Source organism: Anomaloglossus baeobatrachus, chromosome 12, assembly GCF_048569485.1.
Source record: "Anomaloglossus baeobatrachus isolate aAnoBae1 chromosome 12, aAnoBae1.hap1, whole genome shotgun sequence".
Lineage (NCBI taxonomy): Eukaryota > Metazoa > Chordata > Amphibia > Anura > Aromobatidae > Anomaloglossus > Anomaloglossus baeobatrachus.
In genome coordinates this window covers 37,609,746-37,631,184 of record NC_134364.1, presented here as the reverse complement: position 1 = coordinate 37,631,184, position 21,439 = coordinate 37,609,746, and the positions used below count along the sequence as shown (strand labels likewise).

Below are 21,439 nucleotides of genomic sequence, written 5' to 3'. Positions count from 1 at the left end.
ATGCAGCTTCTGTAAATCCGTCACAGGGGCGGGCTCTCTGCCGTCCGTTATTCTGCCTCCTGGTCCTGTATGCCGCCCCCATCGCTCCTTTCCATATCTGATGCACCGCCCACTGCTCCAGCCATCCCCGCGCATGCCCAGTGCCAGTCTCACAGGACTGAGCAGTGTGACCGCTGGTGACGTGTGCGCAGGCAAGTGATTATGGACGGGACTGTGACTGTTATCAGCAAGTACCCGGCCATAATCTCTTGAGCGCGCAAACCTCTCCAGCGGTCACACTGAGCTCAGTGTAGATGCTAGACTGTATGGGCTGCTTCCAGGAATGACGTCCCTTTGTCATGTGATAGGGGCGTGTTCGAAATACTATCACGTGACAAAGGGACGTCATTCCTGGAAGCAGCCCATACAGTCTAGCATCTACACTGAGCTCAGTGTGACGCTGGAGAGATTTGCGCGCTCAAGAGATTATGGCCGGGTACTTGCTGATAACAGTCACAGTCCCGTCCATAATCACTTGCCTGCGCACACGTCACCAGCGGTCACACTGCTCAGTCCTGTGAGACTGGCACTGGGCATGCGCGGGGATGGCTGGAGCAGTGGGCGGTGCATCAGATATGGAAAGGAGCGATGGGGGCGGCATACAGGACCAGGGGGCAGAATAACGGACGGCAGAGAGCCCGCCCCCGTGACACATTTACAGAAGCTGCATACAAAAAGGTAGAACTTTATAAAGGCTTTATTTTGGTCTCACATGGGGCACAATAATAACAGGGACCTTCCTAGAATGCAGCCCAGGAGCTGCAGAGGGGGAATCTTTTAGCTTTTGGGCGAAATTTCTGATGACAGGTTCCCTTTAAGCAACCCCCCAAGTGGGCGACCCTATTCCACTCAGGTTATCCACTGGTGGGTGTGGTGCAGAGTGTTAGTAGGATTTTGATTAGCTGGTTTTGGCAACACTATTGGCTAGGGACCCGTAACCAAGGAGTAGGTGGATATTGTACAGAAGGGCAGATTGCACAATACCCTGTGACGACCTGATAGACAAGGGCGTCACACTGCCACTAATATTTTTACTGCCACCTCAACATTTCAGACGATTCAATTTGAGATATCTTTTCTGTCTTTAGTGTTCAGATGAGCTCGTGATGAGTTGTAGTTGATTTGTAGCCTATAATACAGATGTAGGAGGTCCTCATCTTCACACACTGAGTAGTAGACATGGTCAGAGGTGATCTTGTGCGTATGAGTTTGCGCATGCTGTGATTCTTGTCCAGATATTCATGTCAATGCAACTTATTCCTATTTGTTGTATTATCTATAAGATGACATTGCAGAATTGGAGACACAGAAGATTGCCTATTCTGGATACCAGGGGTAGACATGCAGCTGGACAGGGGGATCTGATCGCTTCATCTATGTCAAAACATTCACAGTTCCTCCTCTTCAGGTTGGATTCACACAATGTTATGGCTGCTTTCACACATCCGGTAGGTGCAGAGCCGGCCAGTCCGGCTCTAAAACCTATGCAACGGATGCGGCGAAAAAGCCACATCCTTTGCATAAGTTTTTTAAATGCGGCCCGTCCGGTTTTTGCCGCTTGCAGCATGCTACTGAGCATGCGCAGTGTCATAAACCGCATGCGGCGGCCGGATGCGGTTTATGCCGCATCGTGCCGCATCCGGCGTCCATAGGCATGCATTGAAAAATGCGCCGCATCGGCTGGATGCGGCGCGATGCGGGTTTTTTTGCCGCACAAAAAAAACGTGCCAGGCAACGTTCCATCCGGCCGCCACATCGGCTAAGTCTGCCGCATGCAGCAAAAAACGGACGGAACGCAAGCCCATGCGGCACAATGCGGCACTAATTAAAGTCTATGCAAGAAAAACGCAAGCGGCAGCAAAAAAAACGGTTGCGTTTTTCCTGCAAAGTGCCGGATTGTGCCGCGCAGCAAAAACCGGAGGTGTGAAAGCAACCTATGGCATTCTTATGTGAGTGCATCAGATGTGATATGCTAATGACCCTCGGCGTCCGCTGTGCTGCCAGCGTGAGCCGAGTGGCATGCGACTGTGACCCGATCCTGCAGCTGCGGAGGAGAGGGAGGGATTAATCGCCCCATATCCTCCATTATCAGCTGATGCGATTATTGCACTGCACTTGGAAATCATCTGTTCTGTGCACACCTAAAAAAGTGTATACCACATGAACAGATGTCAAATGGAGTCCAAAGTATCGCCATCGGCCTCATTATAGTGAGTGGTTTTGTTAGGGGTTTTGTATGAATCACAGTTTTGGGGCTTTACATAGAAAACCCAATGGAACTGATCAGGGAAGGGATCAAAAAATATTATGTGCCCCGAAATGTTACCAATAATAAAAACTTTAACTTATCCTGCACAAACCAGGCTTCCACTCAGGTCTGTCATCTATCACTGGAAATATCGGGGGCTCCAACATTACTGGTAGAACAAAGACTCTGGAAAAATTATATACCATAGCTCCCACCCCTCCAATAAAATCTAGTAACGTTTGTGCTCCCAAGTCTAAATGCCCCCCCTCCGTCTGAGCAGTAAGCGTCCACATGTGTGGCATTATAGTAGTGGGGAGAGTGCACTTAATAATTTACAGTTTGCGCTCATAAATTTCACCAAAATTCTTATTTTTTTTTTTACAAATGAGTACAAAAAATACTGACCTAAATTTACCACTAAATTAAAGTACAATATGTAAAAACAATTGAATCACTGGGATACATTTAAAGGGGTAGTTCACTACTCCGCATTAGTGTCCACATCTCTGTAAAACTGATAGGGATGGCTTTTTCTAAATACCTTGTTCAGTGAATTCTGCCTCCGAGTGGCGCTATTGCAGTCCGCTCATCCCCATGAAGTGACCCCCTCCCCGAGCTCCGTGACCTGTGAGATCCAATAATGTTATGTCAACTTCCGGTTGACCCGACACACTGAGCCCGGCCCCAGTGTTCCGGAATGACTGGGATGTGGGCGGAGTTTCACCGCTTGTCATAGCCCAGCATCGCTCCTGTTTGCTGTGCTCTGCAGTGCAGGAGAGAACGCGCAGCATGCTGGGCTGTGATGAGCGGTGAAACTCCACCAACAGCCCAGTCACTCAGGGAGACTGGGATCAGGCTTGGTGATATCAGGTCAACTGGAAGTTTGTATTTAGAAAAAGCCTTCTCTAGCAGTTTTATAGGGTTGTGGCCACTATTGCAGAGTAGTGAACAACCTCTTTAACCCTAGAACGCGCAACCATAGAAATCTACCATAGAAAACAAGTGACCTAGCAGGCCTGCGAGGTCCCAGGTATGCGTTCTAGGGTTAAGGAATCCAGAGATAATACCTCATAGGCCGATGTCACACTTGCGAGTGCCTTGTGTGTATCTCGCGCGAGTCTCGCATTGCATCACCTGTCACGGCCACACAGTCTCCGGACAGGAGCGTCTAAGGCTATGAACACACATCCAGCTTTTCTGCCGTTTGTCGGATCCGGCGCGCTCCTGTACAGTTTATACAGTACAGTGGCTGTGCTACAACTTCCTGGTCACATGCTCCGGTCACATGACAGCACGTGACCGGAGCTTGTCGCGCAGCCACTGTACTGTATAGACTGTACGGGAGCGCGCCGGATCCGACAAACGGCAGAAAAGCCAGATGTGTGTTCGTAGCCTTAGCTGCTAAGAGATGCATGCAACCGACCCACTCCTGTGAGGAGAGTGTGAGTCCGTGCCGGGTGATGCACCGCAAAACTCGCACGAGATACACACAAGACACTCGCAAGTGTGACACCGGCCATAAACTGATACTGGTCAGATTGATAAAAATTTAGTTTGATCATTTAGGTGAAAATTGGCTCCGTCACTAAGGGGTTAAAGGAGCTGCCAACTTTGATCATTTTCTTGTTAGTAAGGTCTTCCAAAAATTAGCAGAAAATAGGGTTTCAATTGGAATTTGCTGGGAGACCTATTTGGTTTCCCTGCAGTGCCCCTGCAGGTGGAATAGAGCGTTACATGCTACTAGTTTAAATTGATGGGGAAAGCCTTGGTCCTCCAGAGTGATGGATGCACATTTTAGCTGCTCTTCTGTGATCTTCCTGAAATTAATTTCATCTTTTCATATAGAAAAAAAATGCTTTACGATAAATGAGGCATGAGGCTGACACCCCTTAACTTTCAATACTTGCTGAAGTGCGCTAAGGGAGGAAAGACCCCCATTGTGATCTCATTGCAGCCCCCACGTAAGTAAAACTTTCGCAAACGAGAGATCAATCCAAATCCTCTCGTAAACTGACCTTTAATATAGCCTTAATCCCGGAGCCTTCAACCTTCTCCTTTCTACTCCTGGTTGTCACTGGCGAGGAGTTCAGTGATGAATCTACGCTCTTAACTTTCATTGCTACATTACCATATCCAAAATGAGTGATGCCAAGCCAAGAGACTGGCTGCTACACTTCATGCCGACAGATTGGCAAATGGAAGATGTGTTTCTCGCCTTTGGCAAACCACACGTAGGAAGAAAAATTGTATCCTGGAAGCAGATGGCTATAAAATAAATCCAGATAGTAAAATAGCTTTAAGGCTTCCTATCAGCAAGCGATTTTATTCCCCAAGGACTATGGCCGTCAGTCAGAAGAATTTATGGCTACGGAAAAAAAATTATAAGAGCTTTGCTAGGCTAAAATAATGAGTGTGGAGCCTTCAGAGAGAACAATTATTCATATTGTCTGGGTGTAGGGTCATTCATGGAGTCATGTTTTCTCTTTCGTCTACTTTTTCTAAAACACTACTTGAAAGTAGATATAAGAAATATACAATAGGAATTATGTGCGAGGCTCTCGGCTAAAAATATAGAGTGGAGAGCAGGATACAATGTCAAATAACAAGCATCCAAAGGACAATGTTTTCCCCGTCGTTTCACAAATCCAAAGCTGCTATCATGGTTCAATTTGGCACTTTTGTGTGTTCAGAACATGGTCTCCTAGTGTAGAAATTGGACCGACATAACCGCTAATTTCGGACCTTTTTTTCCCACTTTATTGTCAGAGCTGTTTTGTCAGGACATGAAATTGCGGAGAGTAAGGAGTAATATCAGGCTGGAGACGGGCGGAGATGCGCTTCATACACTGCACTCAAATGACTTCCCAAAAATATCATATCAAAGAACACCGAAAACTGCAGAGAAAAGGAGAAAAATCAGTAGGAGCTCAAAGATATTCGGCAATATTTGTAATTCTTTATTAACCCCTTTACCATTTGGCAATTTTCCATCTCTTGTTCTTTCCTTCCCTTCTTCATAACTGTTTTATCTTTTGGGTTGATTTAGTCATATGAGGACATTGGGGAAAAAAAATTTCAGTGGTTTCATGGAATAAAAAAGTTGCGACATAAGGCCACTTTACACACAACGACATCGCTAACGAGTTGTCGTTGGGGTCACGGAATTCGTGACGCACATCCAGCCTCGTTAGCGACGTCATTGCATGTGAAACGTACGAACAACCGCTAACGATCAAAAAGACTCACTTTATCATTGATCATTGACACGTCGTTCTAATCCCAAATATCCTTGATGGTGCATGATGTAGGTTGGTCGTCATTCCTGAGGCAGCACACATAGCTACGTGTGACACCCCAGGAACAACAAACAACACCTTACCTGCGTCCTCCAGCAACGAGGTGGGCGTCACTTTTTTTTCGGCTACTCTCCGCCCCTCCGCTTCTATTGGACGGCTGCCGTGTGACATCGCTGTGACGCTGCACAAACCGCCCCTTTAGAAAGGAGGCGGTTTGCCAGCCACAGCGAAGTCGCTAGGCAGGTAAGTACGTTTGACGGGGACTAGCGATATTGTGTGCCACAGGCAGCGATTTGCCCGTGACACACAAACAACGGGGCGGGTGCGATCGGCAGCGACATCGCTAGCGATGTCGCTGTGTGTAAAGCCCGCATAAGACCTCACGATGGAAATCGGTAAATAGGGTTTGTCCTCATACTGTCTGTTTATTTTATGGATTGATATTCAGTAAAAAAAACTTTTTTATTCCATGGAACCACTGAAAAATATTTTCTTTTTCAATGTGCTTGTCCGCTTGTGGTTCATATATGCGGTTGCGGCAACATGAACACCTTGGTGAGTTTTTTATTTTTTCTTTCTTGGACTATATAGCCATATAAGGGCTTGTTTTTTTTTCCGGGACGAGTTGTACTTTTGAATGACACCATTAATTCTGTCCCATATTATACTGGAAAATGGGAAAACAATTCCAAGTGCAGTGAAATTGTAAAAAAAAGTTAAATTCTACAATGTTTTTGTTTTTTTGTTGTTGTTTTTTTTATTTCTCATGTTCATTATATGGCAAACCTGACATGGCATTATGATTATTGCAGCCAGTGATCAGCTGTTATAGATTTCTCTGTATTGAAGAAAATCTATTACTATAAGGTAGACATTCAAATTAAGAATTATTTGGAGAGAGAATGTCAAGTAGTCAGTGTCTCTGCTCAAATTCCTAGAATTCGGGTCCCAAGTATGGGACCTCTAGTGCAATAACCATATCTTTTAAAGGATCTGGTCCTTACTAGTCCCTTTAATGTAAAGGGAACTACATACATTACAATTCCTAATGGAATTTTGTTATCGGCTCTCTGTTTTGCAGTTGGCGCATACCCATAATAACATGCAGTATAGCTAAGAATTTAAAGAACTGCCCAGCAGACTCAATATTAGAGAACTACCGGTTGTTAGTGACATTGATGTTAAATTAAAATCTATAAATATTAAGGAATTTACTTTTATTGTATTGATTAATAACTAAAGTAGGCTACTGCCTCTGTGATTAGATTATCACAAACTGATCTGAGGTGCAGATAACTAAGAGATGGATATCCTTCAGTCATTGAAAACTTCACTGTAGGAACCTGAAGGAGGGAATACAGTTTGAAGTTACCTGAGGCTTGAGGCACAGCTGGGATGGACTGTCACAGTCTCTGGTATAGCAAGGACCACCGGGGTAGCTGAGGCAGGAAGCATGGCCGGAGTGGACAGGCAGAGTCTCTGGTACAGCAAGGACCACAGGGTTAACTGAGGCTGAAGGAACGGCAGGGGTAGACAGGCACAGGACGCCGCAGGAGCAAGTGGACAGGCAGGGACACAATACACTGAAACCGAAGCGCAGCGGACAAGGAGACCTGACAACTAGCTGGCTAGGGCAAAGACCACTAACTAACTAGACACGTTGTTCAAGCACCTCCCTTAGTGGGAGAGTGCCTTAAGTACCCAGTGACTCTCAGCGATAGGCTGATAAGCACTTCCGGGAAATGGCACACCGGCCATTTAAGCGAAGGGCAGCAGTGCACGCCCCAGGAACACTTACGGAGGACCAGCGCCTCATGCACAGCCCCCAAGAGGAGGGAGTAGGAGGCCCCCATGTGCAGGATCTTTGTTGGTGCATGGTGATGCATGGTGATGTACCGCCCTGAGAGGGACTTGGCGGCTCCTTTCGCCGGGCCGAGCCGCTTGAGGTCCGGGCTCGGGTTGTCGGTGGCTCGAGCGCCTCCGGACCGGGGGCCACGTCGTTCTGTTAAGGGGAAGCAGTGGGGTGGTGGTGTGGGACGAGGTTCGCAGCCGGGGGCCGCATTGTCATTGTACGGGTCGTGACGCCACCCACGGGTCGTGGTGACGGGATGCACCACCGCTGCGGCTGGAGTGAAGGGGGGCTCCTGGGAGCGGTGTTGTGGCCGCAACCTAGATGTTAGCCCCTCCGTGGGTAGGGATGGTGTGTCCCGGGGCCCGGTGGGGACTGGCGACGGTGTTGTTGTCGGGGTGCAAGGTGCCGCACTGCGGTGCAGTGTCGTGCCCGGATGGCACTGGTGTACTCACGATTAATTCACACTCAGAGTCACTGGTAAACCAAAGTTCGGGTATGGTCGGGTCCCGCAGCCGGCTGCTTGTGTCCCATGTGAGGTTGATGGTGGCCTCTTTCCCTTGCACCTCTTGTTGTGGTTTTCGGCTCCCCTGCCTGGACAGTGGTAGCCCGCTCCCCGGCATTTAGCTGCCGGAGGAGCCCTCAGTTGCCCGCAGGCGCTGGCCCGTCGGATGTTTGGCCCTTGGCGGTGGCTCTCACCCGGTATCGGTTGGCTTTTGCCTTCTTTCGGGATTTTGGGTGAGGATAAATTCTTATCTACCATTCAAGACAATTACCTCTCTCAGATGGTAGATGAACCGACGAGGGGAGATAATTTGCTAGATTTGGTCCTGTCAAATAGACCGGATACAATTTCAGATCTACAGGTCCGGGATCACTTAGGCACCAGCGATCATAATATGGTAAGCTTCAATGTAATATTCAATAGAACATTTCAAAGGGGAAATGCTAAAACCTGGAATTTTAGGAAAGCTGATTTCAACAAATTAAGGGAAGAGTTTAAAGGTGTAGATTGGGACAAAGTCATGGTAACTGGGGATACTGAACATAAATGGGGAAAGTTTAAGGATATACTGCTAGAGTCCTGTAAAAAACTTATACCCTCTGGTAATAAAACGTCCCGTAATAAAAAGAAACCACTATGGATAAATAAGACTGTACAAAGTATAATAAAACAAAAACAAAGGGCGTTTAAAATCTTGAAGGCTGAGAATACAGAAATAGCATTTCAGGAGTATAAAGATCTCAATAGGCAATGCAAAAAAGAAGTCAAACAAGCAAAACTAGCTACTGAAACAAAAATTGCCATTGACATTAAAAGAAATCCTAAAATCTTTTATAAATACATTAATGCCAAAAGGAAAACAAAGGATAGTATTGGCCCCTTAAAATATAATAACAAGTTAGTTATAGAGGACAAACAAAAGACTGAGATATTAAATAGGCATTTCTCTTCTGCGTTCACCAAGGAACTGACTGTACCAGGCATCATTCAACAAGTGAAAAATCAAAGTTCACCACCCGATATAATTAATTTAACACAAGAAGAAGTACGCCTACGTCTGAGTAAATTAAACATTGACAAATCCCCAGGGCCAGATGGCATTCATCCACGAATATTGAGGGAATTGAACTCCGTAATTGACAGACCGCTGTATCTCATCTTTTTAGACTCACTTGTAACAGGGTTGGTGCCTCAGGATTGGAGGATTGCTGATGTGGTACCGATATTTAAGAAAGGTAAGAGGGTAGATCAAGGCAACTACCGTCCAGTAAGGCTATGTCCGCACGTTGCGTCGGAGTACCTGCAGTTTATTCTGCACGTTTTCCTTCCCTTGGTTTTTGACCAAATGGCTTTTGGCAATTTTTTAGCGCTAAAAACGCATGCGTTTTTACCGCGTTTTTAGTGTGTTTTTAGCGCTTTTTACCTGCGTTTTCACCTGCGTTTCTGCAGATGCGTTTTGTAGATCAAGACACTGAGAAATAAAGCTGGATTAGTCAAAAAGAATGAAAAAAGAGACAAAAAAGGATAAAATTAACTTTTAATAAAATTATATGGAAAATATCAATTATAATGAAATAATAGCGGTTATGCACATTATAACAGAAAAATAAGTCAAGTTTATTATTTTTTAGCATTTAAATTTTCGGTTATTGTGTGTGTGTAAAGGAACATTATAACCCTTTAATTTTTTACCAGAAATGCATGCGTTTTTGGAGCCAAAAACGCTGGGAAAAAGCAGGTAAAAAGCATGAAAAACGCAGGAATTGTGGTTTTGGTTGCGTTTTGCCATTTCTCATTGACTCCAATGTTAAGGAAACGCTGCAGAAATGGCAAAAACAACTGACATGCTGCTTCTTTTTCAGCATGGTTTTTGACCACAAATATGCAAATTAAACGCTGCAGAAAAAAAAGCAAAGTGCAGACAGGATTTCTGCTTTTCCCATAGACTTTGCTGGAAAACAAAAACGCATGCGTTTTGGCACAAAAACGCTGCAGCTAAAAACGCTGCAGAAACGCGGGAAAAAACGCAACGTGCGAACATAGCCTAAGCCTGACATCAGTAGTATGCAAAATTTTTGAGGGCATTTTAAGGGATGACATGCAAAAATATGTTGCAGAAAATATTATAATAACTGACAGACAGCATGGATTCATTAAAGATAAATCGTGTCTAACCAACCTGTTGGGGTTCTATGAGGGGGTAAGTGCAAACCTGGATATTGGTAATGCAGCTGATGATCACATTTGGACTTTGCAAAGACATTTGATACTGTACCACATAATAGCCTTATACTAAAGCTCCAGAAGCAAGGACTAGGGGACACAATATGCAACTGGGTAACGAATTGGCTAAAAGATAGGAAACAAAGAGTAGTCATAAATGGTACATTCTCTAAATGGGCTATAGTCAGCAGTGGGGTGCCGCAGGGATCTGTGCTAGGACCGATTCTTTTTAATCTCTTTATTAATGACCTTGTGGATGGGATTGATAGTACAGTGTCAGTCTTTGCTGATGACACCAAACTATGTAGGATATTAAAAACTGACCTTGATAGTATAATACTACAAAAAGATCTGGATAAGATGTTAGAATGGGCAGATACTTGGCAAATGAGATTTAATGTTGATAAATGTAAAGTAATGCACCTAGGACGGAGTAATCCTATAGCTGCGTATACATTAAATGGAAGTAAACTCGGGACTACAGAACAGGAGAAGGACTTGGGTATTCTCATTACAAATAAGCTGAGCAGCAGCACTTAATGTCAAGCAGCAGCTGCTAAAGCAAACAAGACTCTAGGGTGTATAAAAAGAGAGATTAGATCCCGCGATCCCAACGTATTGTTACCCCTCTATAAATCACTTGTAAGGCCACATCTGGAATATGGGATCCAGGTTTGGGCTCCACATTTTAAAAAGGACATTCAGAAGTTAGTTCAAAGGCAGGCAACTAGACTACTACAAGGAATGGAGGCCGCACATATGATGACAGGTTGAACAAGTTAGATATGTTTAGCTTAGAAAAAAGACGTCTCAGAGAAGATCTCATTTATATGTATAAATATATGTGTGGTCAATATAAAGGACTGGCACATGACTTATTTCTTCCGAAGACAATACTAAGGTCCAGGGGGCATTCACTGCGAGTGGAAGAAAAGCGATTCCGACAGCTAAATAGGAAAGGGTTCTTTACAGTTAGAGCAGTCAGACTGTGGAATGCCGACCACAAGAGGTAGTAATGGCAGATACTATAACAGCTTTCAAAAAAGGGCTGGATGATTTCCTCAGTACACACAACATTGTTGGTTATAAATGACTTTGTGACCAAATGTAGAACTGGTGGAGGAAGGGTGAACTAGATGGACCTAGGTCTTTTTTCAACCTTAGTAACTATGTAACTATGAGGTCCAGACTGCAATCAGTTAATTTGCCTAAACTCAGTGGCTTCTAAGCTAGGACGGGGTCTGAGTACCCGGTTTCTGGTGCTCCGGTAAATGTCTGACACTCCGGTTCAGGTCCGGCGAGCTCCAACCCTGGCCCGGTCCCTACGGTTCCGCCGGTTGCTGTACCGGTTTTCCTGCAGGCAGCCACCACCGTCTGCCTGCCTGACGTTACAGGGATCCTAGGCTCCAACCTGGGTTCCTGACAGCTTTTCTCCTCACGCCTCCTGTCACTTTCACCCTACAACTTAATCTCGACTGTTTGTATTTCCTGCCTCAGGATAGTAGTCTCCTCGGTGGGCGTGCCTTTCCGCCTGACTCCGCTCACCTGGTGTGCCCTACTGGCCCTGAGGGAGGCATCAGGTCTCCCTTTCGGGTGACGGGTGTGTCCTCACAAGGGATGGGGGTGTGTGTGTGTGTGATGTGGTAGATGTTGTTACCTGTGACCCCTGGGGTCCATGGTGTCACAGTGAGAGCCGGCCGCGTGGTGAGTAAGCGTGCAGGGACACCAGCGCTACACATTACTAGTAAAGAGAAGTGTTGAAAGCAAAAACAGAAATGGAGCGAAGGGCCAGAGGCAGGAAAGATAAAAATGGGCCTTCTTTCATCCTGCACCAGCTCTCTAGAAGGCGCTTCCTTGGGCAAACAGGTTAATTCCACAGTTTTAAGCATGCTCTTATACACACAGACCTATCCCATCACTAATCTGACTTTCCTTTTCTCTGTTTGGTCCTTCCTACATTTTTTCTCTCGAACCTGGTCCTCAACAGTTTCCCCCAGACCCCTGTCTCTCAACAACATTTCATATCTGGGCATACACAAATATTGTCTGATGACCATATCATACAGTTTTACATGTGTACCCTCGCTTATTCTAAAACCGTACTAAACAAGAACTTTTCAGTTATCTGCATTTCCTCATGAATTTTATGTTTGTGAGCCGGAACCTCACTATTTTGTTAATTGTTAAACTATGTATCACACTTTAATGTCTGATGATCTATGTACATGCACCCTCAAGACTTGTAAAGTGCTGCAGAATATATTGGTGCTTTATAAATAAAATTAAGGATTATAGGATATTATTTTTTCCTATACATAATATAGAAATATCAGGAATCTGCATTGAAGGAAATCTCGTCAGGAAAGTTAGTATGGGCCACTACAAGCATGGGAGTGTGGCCTAAAGTAAAGGTCTGGTTTGGAGCCCCTTAAAAGAAAGGCGACATTATGAATTTGTTAGATGCTGCCTTTTAATAATAGTTCTTATAAAATTAATTTCTCAGTTTACAAGTATGAACCTTCTGATAATAACTCTACAGGGTTGCACGGAATTACCAGTTACACGCAGGTACTGTTGACAGTCTGTGCCGGTATTCTTATGAAGTATCCTGCGAGGCAGAGCAAGGGAGTTTGATATTCACTATAACCCTGTTATTATCAAAACACGCCCACCTTGTAAAATGCCTGATTTTAAAAAAAGAGAATATTTTAACACATTACTTACCTCCAATACAGTTGTTTTTTTTACAGCATTCATTAAGGGTTTTTATTCTTCAGTTCCGCATTTTACAAGTCATAAGTATGAAGTGCGTCACCTTCCCAAATGAACAAGGATTCAACAGGTGTGACAGTGGCATTTAGATGGTCAACAGAAGAAGGGGTTTCCTCTTTAACGCCATCGGCACTCTTGGAATGCGACCACAGAGTACTGATGGGTGCCATGGTAACCCAAGGCTAATTAGCGGACTTGGTGTTTTCCACCTATGGTCGCCTGTTAGACCATGCAATAAGCATGGTCTAACAGGCTGTCAGTGTAAGGCTAAGTTCACATTTCCGTTGTTTTGCATCAGTCACATGCGTTGCTTAACGCTTGTGACTGATGCGTTGTACAACAGATGACAAGTATTGGAAGAGAAAGCGGATTCCGTTATAAAACAAGAGACAGAAAGAACGATCAGCTGATCACTCTCATTAGCCGGCGGCCGGGTATCAGCTGATCGCTCTCATTAGCCGGCCGCCGGATGATCAGCTGATCACTCTCAGCCAGCCGTCGGGTGATCAGCTGATCGCTCTCATTAGCCGCCTGCCGGGTGATCAGCTGAACGCTCACAGAAGGCAGCTGCCAGGCGATCAGCTGATCGTTTGGCCGCCGAGAGTGAGCATGCGCAGTGAAATCAAAAAGATTCCACTGCTCAAAAAACACTACATGCTGCGTTCCTGCCGCCCGACGGTCAATCGTTCCACGACTGATCAGTCGGGCGGAGGATGCAACGCAAGGGCATCAGTCACAATCCGCCACTCATATAAGTCTATGGGAACAACGAAATCCGCCAAACGGATTCCTTTGTTTACCAGAGCCGCGGATTGTGACTGATACAAATTGACGGAAATGTGAACCTAGCCTAAAATGGACAGGTCTGATGCACTGCAATACATAAGCATTGCAGTGCATAAAACCTGCAATCATACCAATGAATTTCTCAAGTTCTGTCGTGTGTAAAGAAGTACACAAACGTTCAATAAAGTTTGTAAAAATGTAAAAAAACAAAACAAAACTTGAAAAATAAAAAAAAAAGTAACATAATTGAGAACAAAAGAAAAAAAAAAAAAAAGAGTATAAAGTACAAGAATTGATTGTGTATGGTGGGATTGCTTAAATAAATCCAGATGGATTTAGTTATTTATGTAACATAATTGGCACTGCTACATTCAAAATGACCAAAGCTGTAAAATTTCCACATTTAACCCATGTGGTGAACACTGGAAGAAGAAAAAAATAAAGAAAAAAATGCTGTTTTGTTATCGTAATGTACAAAAAAAACAATCAAAAAGTTAGTTAAAAAGAAAAAAAAAATGGTATCACTAAAAACATTATCTCATCCCACAAAAAATAAAGCCCTCACATGACTCCGTCGATGGAAAATAAAAAAAAAAGCCATAGCTCTCAGGGCATGGCATCGGAGGAAAACAACATAGTTTTTTGCAGAAAAGTATTTTCAAAGTGCAAAACATAAAAATATATATAAATTTGGTATCACTCTAAACATACTGACCTGAAAAATAAAGTTGTCATCACTTTTGGCGCATAATGAATGAAAACAATTCAGAATTTCAGTTTTTTTGTTAATTTCGCCTCCCAAAAATTTAAATAAAAAATATTTATGTGCTTCAAATTTGTCCCAATACAAACTTCAACTTATCCTACAAAATAACAAGCCCTTGTATGGATCTATTTGCCTAAAAAGAAAAAAAAGTTATAGCTGTCAGCATGTGACTATGTTAATACTTTTTTTTCCTTTTCTTAAAAAGTCTGAAAGTGTGCAAAGGTAGCAAAAATCCTGTGATAATCTAGTAACCCTGTTATTGTACTGATCCGAAGAATAAACGTGCCTCATCACGTATAGAGCACTGTGAACGGCATAAAAAGAAAATAATAAACTGCTGTTTATTTGTTCATTCTGCCTCTCAAAAATAAGGAAAAAAGCTTGGTTTGAATTTATTCTGCACTGTACGCTGATCTTTTACATCAGGGTTTCCATCTAAATCAGCAAAAAAATGTGATTCAAACAAAAGCCCCGAGGGAACCATTCACTAAAATAAAGCATATGGAGTCACGTGACACCACCGGTACAGAGATCAGACGGAGTACAGTGGAACTCAATATGCCTCGTTATAATGAAAGCTTCCAGCAGAGACTCCATCTGAATCTCGTTTTCTTGAGCTTTAAAGGGCTGGTTCGAAACTCACTTATTTTAATCCTAAATCTCTATTTATTTAATGTAATAATCTAATCTCTTTTTTTTTTTTTTCCAAAACGTTTTTTATTGATTTTTCAAATTTGTAAAAACATGACAAGTATCATTGCAAAAGAAGAACATTCGTCTGACAAAATGTGACATAGAGGTGGGTGATACCCCAATTTGGAGTTCCATGTTGCTGTTCGATTTAAGATAGTATACAGTAACATTAAACCAAAACATAGGTAATGAAATATAATATAACATATGCAATACAATTCGTTAAATCTCTGTGTCGTCCCTGAATGATTTCAATTTTGCTAGCGTGCCTTGGTATTCCCAACCGTCTCGTCTCCCCCTCCCGCCAGAGCCCCCTCCTAGGTGATTCTCAGTTTACCCAGGCTGTCCTGGATATCGCTCAGGATATACCACTCTGAGTGAACAAAAGGTGCCATCAGGTTAATTATTTCTCCCTGTGTGAATTGGCTTTCAATAAAATGTCTCCATCTCACAAAAAACTTGGCTGTCAACCCATCTTTATCCCTCTCCGCTTCTAGTTTTTCCCACCTCAGAAGGTTGTGTAGTTCGCCCACAACCTCCTTTATGGATGGGCCCTCCCTTTGAATCCAGTGTTTTAAGATGCAACGCTTAGCTATCATGGCTATGTCATGCATTATTGCGTATTTCCTCTTTTCCGGCGTGTTCGGTCCTCCTCCTACTCCTCCCTCAAAGGAGTGGAAAATCCACACCATTAAGTCTAGTTTGCTGAAAATTCCCCATGTTGACTGGGCAAATAGTCTGACTTGGTTCCAGAACCTAGCGATTGTCTCACATTCCCATAGCCCATGCAGCATATCCGTTTTTTCTTTTTGACACTTAGGACACCACCTATCCCTACCTGGTATGTTGAAACCTATAATGGCCCTATGTAGAATTCTGAATTGAGTGTCTCTCCATCTCTCATTGGTAATATGTTTCCGCACTTGTACCCATCCTCTCAGTAGATCATCCACCACTTCTTCCCTTCCCAATTGTTTCCCCCACGCTTTTAAAGTCCGACTATCCTCCCGTGAGATAAGCACCCCCCTTAGCGATCGATAAATTTTAGAGACATTTATACTTGTTACATCACATTCCAGTAACTCATCAATCGAACTTCTGTTCAGCTCTCTTCCAACCACACCCAGGTCTCCTATTATTCCATGTTTCAATTGTTCATACTGGATGACATGTGAGCTATTAAGGTTGTACTTATCCAACACTTCCCGACCTGTCATCCACCTCCTGTCCTCCACATTCATAACATCTATCATTCTCCTGACTCCCCTCTCTTTCCATCTAGTAAATAGCTTGTTTTCTCGTCCCAGGGGAAAATTTGGGAATGCCCAGGGGTTCAAGTACTTGGACACTTTCCATGAGAGCCCCAGTTTTTTCCTTACCGACTTCCATGTTAGCATGGTGTCTCGGAATATAATTGAGTTCCTTATGTGCCCTTCAACCCTGGATAGTGGGGAGTGCAGAATGGACGTCAGATCCCACGGTGACGCATATTTAGTTTCCATCGCATGATCTGAGTGCCTACTCGTTCCTCTCACCCAATCAATTACATGCCTCATGATACATACAAGATTATACCCTTGGATATCTGGAAAGTTTAGACCTCCCTCCTCTGCTGACTTCATCAGCGTACGCAGCTTTATTCTGGGTTTCCTTCCCCTCCACAGAAATTCTGTATACGCGGAGTTGAGCTTATTCACATCCTTTAGTTTTAGCAATAGCGGGATTGTCTGGAAGGGATACAGCAGCCTAGGAAAGCTCATCATTTTTATCAGGTGGCATCTTGCCAGTAATGGAAGTGGCAGACCTTTCCATCCCTTTAATTGAACTGTAATTTTCCTGATTAGCGGTCCATAATTCAAGTTATAGATTGTTTCCACCGATCTTCCTATATGCACTCCCAGGTATTTAATTGAAGATTGTGCTATAGGAATTCCACATAGACAGCCATCCCTTATTTGTCCCCCCATTGTCCCATGGTGCCCCTTTAGGAACATGATCTCGCATTTTTTTTTGTTCAGTTTGAAACCGGAGAATGAGCCAAATTTTTCAATCAAGGCAAGAGTCTGTGGCAAATCCGCACCGGGGTCCCCCATATAAAGTATGATGTCATCAGCAAAAAGCGCTGTCTTTACTTCTGAACCCCTTATCTTGATTCCTTTAAAGCTATTTTGTCCCTGTAGTATTCTTGACAACGGCTCGATTGCAAGGTTGAATAAAAGAGGAGATAATGGGCAGCCCTGTCTTGTTCCCTTCATCAAAGGGAACACGTCTGATAGAAAGCCCGGAGTGTGTACCCTAGCTCCCGAGTTGGCATAAAGGTTTCTAATGTAAAGTCTCATCTTGCCTACAATCCCTATGGCCTCCATTACCCTGTCTAACCACCCCCAATTTACATTATCAAACGCTTTTTCTGCGTCAAGTGTAACTAGGGCAGGTCTAGCCCCTCCCTCAGTGAGACCCAGTCTAACCGCGTCTACCACTAGAATTGTCTTTCGGATATTGGTAACGGCATTTCTCCCCTTAATAAACCCCACCTGGTGATTCGTAATGATCCTAGGTAAGATCTCGGCCAGTCTATTAGCCATGATCTTGGACATAATTTTTAAATCCTGATTTATGAGCGATATAGGTCTATAACTAGAGGGATCATCCAGGTCCTTGGTTCCCTTGGGGAGTAATTTAATATATGCTATGTTGGAATTTTTGGGTATTTCCGCCCCTCCCAGGAAAGCATTAAAGACTGAGGTTAGATCCGGCGAGATCAGATCCTTCAGAGCCTTATAGAATTCACTATTGAAACCGTCAGGTCCCGGTGCCTTGTTGGTGTTAAGCTCCCCAATTGTTCTCGTCACCTCCTCTACTGTGATATCTGCGTTTAAGGCACTCAAATCTTCCTCCGTCAAGCTAGGCATTTGGGCTTGTCTTAGCCACTCTGCCTCATCAGTCATGTCGTTATTCCCTGACCCATATAATTTTCTATAGTAATCTCCCAACAGTTTATTAATGTCCTTAGGATCCGTAGTCACCTCTCCCCCCTTTGTTTTCAGTTTAGAGATCACTGTCATCTTTCTGCTGCCCCTTGCCAGATTGGCCAACATCCTTCCCGCCTTGTTGCCAAACCTATGTAAGTCAACCTCCTTGTGCGACCAGAATAGTTGTTCCTTTTTTTTGGCCCATTCGTCAAATCCCTCTTTTGCCTCCAACCATCTGCCTTTTGTCATGGGAGATCTATTTGTCACATAATTTGTATATGCTACCCGTACTGCTTCACTATGGAAATTATAATTCTCATTGGTTTTCCGTTTGATCATGGCTGCGTACCCCACCAGACGGCCCCTTAGGACCGCTTTTGCCGTTTCCCAAAATATCACTGGGGACTCTCTATGTTCCTTATTGTCCTCTGCGAATTCTCCCCACCACTCCTGTAGCACCTTATGGAAATTATCTTGCCTGAGAAGGAACGATGGGAATCTCCATATGATATCTGTACCTCTCCTGAATTTCTCTCTAATGCCCAATCTCACCGGACTATGATCAGAGATCACCATATTCTCTATCACACAATCTTGCGTTCCACTCAGTAAGTCTTGCGAGATCCAGAACTGATCAATACGTGACCAGCTATCATGAGGGTGAGAGAAGTGTGTATACTCTCTGTCATGTGGGTGAGTTAGTCTCCAGATGTCTTTCAGTCCTACGTCTTCTAATGTTACATCCCTATTGTCTAAACTCCTGCCCACATTAGCTGTCCCCTCCTCGCCCCTCCTCCTATCTTCAGCTGAGTCTGGGACGGTGTTAAAATCGCCTCCCACTATAATGTTAGCCTCCCCATCTGCTAATATGGTGGCCTTTATGTCATCATGAAATGTGATTTGTTGTGAATTTGGGCCATAGACATTATAAATACTGAGTTTACCCGCTGGACTAACGATTGTTAAGTGCTGCCACCTTCCATGGTCGTCTGCCTCATGTGCCACTACCTCATGACTGAATTGTTTATTTATTAGAATCATAGTGCCCGCTTTTCTACCTTGTGCCGCTGCCCCGTAAACGGTGCCCACCCAATGTTTCTTCATGCGGAAAAAGTCCTCCCCCCCCAAGTGGGTTTCCTGTAATAAGGCAATGTCTGTCTTTAGTCTTTTCAGATGTCTCAATATCATTGCTCGTTTGTTAGGTGATCTCAGCCCTTTAACATTCCACGTAGTTATCTGTATCATGTTAACCTGTGTATTCTGCTTTTACTACTCCCTCCCCTATGGGCCCCTGCATCAAGGAAGACGAGATGTTCGACACTAGAATCACAGTTGGTATCACAAAATCGACACTCCCTTTCCCCACCTTGCAAATATAACAAATACAACAAAAAGCATGTAACTGTAAAACATAATTTCCCTTCCGAGAAATCCACGGCGCTTCCCGCCACGTTGGTGAGCTCCCCTATTCCTAGCCAAAATATGTAGCTCCCTAATCACCCCCCAAAAAATATATGTTCTATCCCCGGACTAACTTGAATAAGCCTTTGAAAATTATGCAAAAATTAGCACAGTATGTCAAAACCTCAGCAAGATTCTCCAGTCCTACTTATCTCTGACTCCAGGTAGCCATCAGTCCGCCCAGAACAGGCCCACTTCATTTGAATTTGGATGATGTTCCTGGACAAAGGAGAAAAAGAAAAAAAGAAAAAAAAGACCAAGGGGAGAGAAGATGGAGAAAGAAAGGAGAAGAACAAAAAAAAAAAAAAAAAAAAAAAAAGAGAGGGGGGAAGAGGACCCAGACTTTGGGATGTTTTCCTCTCTTTTCTCCCTTCCCCCTCCTCCTCTCACCTCCCCAACCCTCTCTCCGTAATGCATCCTCCTCAACGCCTCTCCCTGTTTGGGAAGAGAAAAAAAAAAAAAAAAAAAAAAAAAACAGGCAAAAAAAGGAAAAACAATGAGCGAGTTCCAGTTCAGGTATCATGGTTTCTCTCCAAGGGTTGGTTCCTGTGTTCCAGGCGAGAATTATGCTGTCGACCCGGGCTTGGCCTCCTTTCCTCCCTGGTCTCGACTTGCTTTTGTCCCCCAAGACGTCCCACATCTCTTCCTGAGCTTGTGGGGGATCTTCTTCTATTATTCCCTTCTCCACTAGCTCCTTTTTCTTGCCTTTCTGACCTAGTCTTGTCGAGCTCTGCCATGAGAATGTTTTCTGCTTCTTTGTAGTCCTTGTAGTATACAAACGAGCCATTGGGGTTTCTAACTTTCAGTGTAGCAGGGTATAATAGCTGGCACTTTACTTTTTTGTTGTACAGAAATGAGCAAATTTTGGTAAATTCTTTTCTCCTTCTGGATACTTCCGCTGAATAATCCCCAAAAATTAGCAGTCTGTTGCCTTGATATTGTAGTGGACGCTTTCGTTCTCTAAAGGCCCTCAATATTTCCTCCTTATGCTTATAATCAAGGTACTTGACAATCACCTGCCTGGCTCTTATCGGGGTATTCTTGTTTGAGTTTTGGCCCTCTCCCTTATTAGCCTCCTGGTGTCTCAGTGGACCCACTCTGTGGGCTCTTTCAACTCTGAATTTCGCCTTTATGCCCAGGGCCTGCGGTAGCTCCCACTCGCATATATTATCCAACTGTCCAATCGACACAGACTCTGGCAACCCGACTATACGTAGGTTGTTTCGTCTCGATCTGTTTTCCAAATCGTCCGCTTTATCCTTCAAGTATTCATTAGATTTTGCTAGAGCTGCTATTTGCGCTTGCATAGCCAGTATTGTCTCCTCGGAGTCAGATATTCTCTGCTCTGATTCTGCCAGTCTAGATGCATGGGCATTTATCTGTTTTTGCATATTAGCTAATGATGTTTGTATGGCTGCCTCAATAGCCACTTTAATCTCTTTTGACAAGTGTGATGTCACTTCTTCAGCCAGTTTTTTATAGTCCACACTAAGCTTTTGTGTGTACTTGTCTTGGCCTGCAGGTGGTGCTGTTTTCTTAGTTCTCTTTGTCTGGACTGGGCCACCACCTCCATCCCCCAATAGCTTGCAGGCTTGTGATGTTGGTGTAGTAAGCTGCTTTTTGTTTCCTTTGGAAGGGGTATTATTAATTCTTGCATTTGACTTCCTGTGAGTCTGAGTGGGATTAATCTCCCTGTGCTGTTTGTCAGTTTCATCCTCCAACACTGCTGTGTCTCTGAGCTGCCCTGCTTTGCCTGCATCTTCTCTCCCCTCTGCCTCCATATCTCCTTCATCCTCCCATTGGGATCCACCGTCATCAGTCCCCTGCAT

The 21,439-nt window shown here is 44.1% G+C and overlaps 1 protein-coding gene across 9 annotated transcripts in view; it reads left to right on the top strand.

Annotated features, from left to right (window-relative positions):
* The window catches only part of SLC8A3 (solute carrier family 8 member A3), a 489,560-nt gene that overhangs the window by 49,302 nt on the left and 418,819 nt on the right, over positions 1 to 21,439 (top strand). The window lies entirely within an intron of this gene.